General features: G+C 40.4%; 1 protein-coding gene and 1 long non-coding RNA gene across 2 annotated transcripts in view; one reads left to right on the top strand and one right to left on the bottom strand.

The window, feature by feature from the left end:
- LOC103156395 (pro-neuregulin-3, membrane-bound isoform-like) overlaps positions 1-4,171 on the bottom strand; it is a gene marked incomplete at its 5' end in the record, with an annotated part of 327,874 nt that overhangs the window by 251,730 nt on the left and 71,973 nt on the right. The gene's annotated exons all lie outside the window — the stretch shown is intronic.
- On the top strand, positions 206-1,908 carry LOC107833902 (uncharacterized). The gene is made up of 3 exons (XR_001659680.1): positions 206-1,332; positions 1,407-1,696; positions 1,775-1,908. It is a non-coding gene; the product is annotated as an uncharacterized LOC107833902 (long non-coding RNA).

Below are 4,171 nucleotides of genomic sequence, written 5' to 3' on the forward strand. Positions count from 1 at the left end.
GCCTACCTTAGAATAGGGGCATTTGTTCATTGATGACGATCTTATCACCTTTTGGGACTGAAGTTAGTTTTGAGGATAAACAACCAATGAAATACAGTGGATCCTCATGTTTTCATCGGGAATAACCCCAACTTATGAATCATGCACCATCATCATGCAATGAAATTGCTTCCATCTCCTGTTGCTGTTTTCAGAAGCAGTTTATTTAGTTGTCAACACAATGCAGTCAGATCCACTAGGCATTAACGGGATTCCCAGCATGTGTTATTGAACTGAGTCCCTGTTCTTCATCCTTTGCGCTTCAGGGACAGCATCATTCCCATCTCTGCTGCCACCTTCTTCTTCATCATCATCCTTTTCTTCTTCTCTGCTTTTGTCCCGACTCCCTCCTCCTCTCTGTTTCAAACACTTCTCCTCTCATTATCTCGTCGTGTTTCCAGCAGCGCTCTCCGTTCCGCCTCCCCGTCCTCCTTATTGTCGGTGCGGGACGGGGTGCGGGGAGCAGATACGGCGTACGTGGGAAGCACATCTGGGTTACTCATGTGCGGCAGCGATAGAGGCGCGTTCATGGCGGTGCGTGGGAGCCGGTGTGTGCGCGCGCGCTCGCATGTGTGTGTCCGTGCGTGCGGGGGTGTGCTTATGTAGAGCAGTGATATGGGGCGGCAACAGTCGGTCGAGCTTCAGCTGAGCCTCCGTTCCTACATTGTCTTAAAGCGGCTTTACAGGCAATCCGTCTGTTTTCCTTTTCTCCGTCTCTCCTCTGCTCTGCTCATTCTTGCCCTCCACGTTGGTTTCTTTCAGCAGCTCATTGTTGCATGACCGCTTCTCGCCTCCGCGGCCCTCAGAGAGCGATGAAGATCCAACATCCCGAGGAGGTGAAGACGATTCGACAGATTCTTAGGAGAATATGCCAGTCTGGCCCAATTTAGTGGCTCATATTCATATTCTCGCTCTCTCTATTTTTTCTCTTTCTGTGTCTGTGTGCGTGTGTTTGTCAGAATAGTTCAGGTAATCCTTGTTATCCAGTTTAAGACATTTACAAGGAAATATGTTAGTGGAAACAACGCCAAACTACTTTTTTCTCGTTATGTCAAGTCAGAAATATGCAGAAAGATTTGGGACTAAACTGATTTGTAGGTTGGCATATCAATCAATCAATCAATCTGTTGGGATCTGGGGAAGGCTGGTTGTTTTTTCCTGTTTTCTCCACTAGAGGGCATCCTGGGGCTTTCCTGGAGGGTGTGACCTTCGGCTCCTTACCTGTGCACCTGGCGGCAGGTATTTCAGGGGGGAGCAGCCAACACTCCAGTGCCAGAGTGTTAGCCAATAATGGTAGACATTATTAGTGAGCTCACCTCCGACCAATCTGCTCCTTGTGTAATTCTCTCTGTGTTGCCTCTTCTCAGGTTATACCTCCGTGAAGCCTTGGGCTACCTGAACTGCCAGGATTATTGGCAACCTGATCTGAACCTTTGAGACCCCGTGGATATTTCCCATTGGCAGCCCGAGTTTCCAGAACCTCTTTGTTGTAACAAACCTCCATCAAGCCTCCTGGTCAGCAGCTCCCCCCAGGATCCAGGAAGACCTGGCTAATTCATTCTCCTGTCCGCCTTCCAACGTAACCTCCGCTCTCTCTTCACCTCCAGCCCCAGATCCACAGTAACCTTCTCCCCCAGTCCAATTCACCCACCTGCAAGTAAGAACTATAGTAACTTCAAGACTGCAAATTCCCACAGCACCTGAACTCATCTTACCTGTCCCTTTTTGTATTCAGAGATCCAGCACTCCAGTGACGAGTTCCTGTCCCAGACCCCTGTGCATTCTATTGCACTTTGTATTCAAGTAAATCACTTTAACTTTTACTTGTCTTCAGAGTTGTGTTCTGCGTTATGTGGGTTAACAGAATTAAACCCATCATGACAGAATCAATCAATCAAGTTTATTTGTATAGCACAAGCAGTTCAAAGTGCTCTTCATAATCAACATTAAAATAGAAAGTGATAAAAACCTCACATTGACAACATGTGAAAAAACAGTAACAAACATATTTTGTTGAGTGCCATCATCAAAATATTTGGGCCATTGTAGACAGAAAAAAGGACTACATTTCTGTCAAAAATAAATCTCAGGAATTCTGAGAAAAAAAATAAAAAATTCAAAAGTTGAAAATTTAGACTTTTGAAATGAATGCAATCATCTCCCAAAAATCTGTTTCACAGTTGAATAACGAGAGACTGAAGGGCAACAGGTACATAAGTTGCTCCAGACAGCTGAAGCATATCACACATTTAGTTAATCATTTTTTAACCTTTCACTTATACTGAAAATAGCTTCTTCCTTCAGTAGGAATTTCTACACCAAAGAGCGGTATTGTTAGTACAACCAGTTAGCTCTTAAGTAACAGTGCATTCACTGACATAAAACCAAGGAATTTAAGTTTCACTTTGTTCCTGGAGAAAACTCAGGTCATTTCACCACTTTGACAGACATCTAGTGACAGTAGAATGACAAGTAGAATGTATTCCACTTTTAGAGCCACTTATAACTTATGTAAGTGTTTTGAAGACAATTTTCTGCAGAGCTGTTTAGTACTGCGGGCTTAGCCTGGCTGCCTTCAGTCATTCAACATGCATATAATGGCTCGTCAGCCTGCAGGTGAGGATTGTATCAGTTATCAGTGGAGTAAAAATATTTTAAAACGTGACGTCACATAAGGCTTCTGCATGTTGGTGATCCCGATAGAGCAGTTTTTGTTTTGTTTTGGCGTCGATTTTCCCTTTACGATAATCTTACAGCGTCCTGCCGCAGGGCCGTGCAGAGACCACTAACAGGGCAGGTGCTCAAAAAAAACAAACAAAGGGCACATCTTACCGCATTCTAGGACAGAATATTAACAAAGCCACACAGCTTTCAGAGTTTAATAAACAATGATAAATTACAAAATTGTGAAATATACAATCAAAGCTAAGGTATATCTCTATACAGAGCATACAACTGTGCATATGTAAGATATTTTATTAGTAATTTCTTTCTGCAGGTCTATTTTGTTATAGGAAAGTATTGCAATATTCAAACCCACAATTTAGTAAGATATGTAAATCAGAGCTGGTGGTTTAGCTCTGACTTACATATTTTGTCTTTACAGAATTACACTATTAAAAATATAAACAAAGGCACAATGCAACCTTTTAGTGGACTGTAATCTATAAAAAAAGAGCTGCCTGTTTGCTGCAGTGGAGATGAAAATGGTCCATTCAGGAAAGCAGAGCTGCATCAAACTTTAAGGTGGAACTGCAGAAAAAAGAAAAAAACAAAAGCAAAAATTTAATTGTTAATGCATGTCACTATGGGAAAAGCCTACTGAGTTTTGCTTAAAACTTTTTTAAACATTTAAATCACACATTTGTCTCATGAAGTGATTTTTTTTTGCAAAACAAATTTATTTGTGCAAGTCAGAAATCTTTTCTTGATATTCTAAGTTTTAGTTTGTGACTCAAAGTTTTGCTTGTGATTCTCACATGATGTCAGGGGCAGGACCCAAAATCACAACAAATGATTTCTGGTGTGCAAATAAAAGTTTGTTTGGCAAATAACTTCTTAAGTTCACAAGACAAGAATTAGTTATTTAATAAAAAACAAAAGTTTTTTAAACAAAAGAATTTGTTTTTAAAAAAGAAATCATTACAATTCCAAAAGTTTTGATTACAATTTTATTTTACTTAACTGAGGTTAGTTTATTTTTTCCCATTGAATAATTGGGGAAAAATGTAACTACATACTCTGCAAACCCTAAACTTAAAGTCTGGGTTGAGTTTTTTCCCCTTCATTAATGACACACATTATGGTAATTCAGGATGAGTTATTTTTAATTCTAAATGAATATCCCTGTTGAACTTTTATGTAAGTGCTATTTTCCTTCAAGATACATTTACCTAACGCCAGAATAAATGCAATGTACATTATGCAGCAAAGGAAATTAGAAGATCGGACATATATCCATTATGGAGATGATAAGTTTTGGACGGGCAATGTGCCTCGTACACAGGAAAGAAGCTTTTCAGTTATCTAGCTTTGCTAGCAAAGTCGTAGCTAGCAGCTAGCTAACAGCACAACAACAGCAGCCTAATGTCTGTATGATAAAAATACCGAATCGATAGATAAGAACAGTTTT

The sequence above is a fragment of the Poecilia formosa genome, unplaced genomic scaffold (assembly GCF_000485575.1).
Source record: "Poecilia formosa unplaced genomic scaffold, Poecilia_formosa-5.1.2 Scaffold478, whole genome shotgun sequence".
Classification (NCBI taxonomy): Eukaryota; Metazoa; Chordata; class Actinopteri; order Cyprinodontiformes; family Poeciliidae; genus Poecilia; species Poecilia formosa.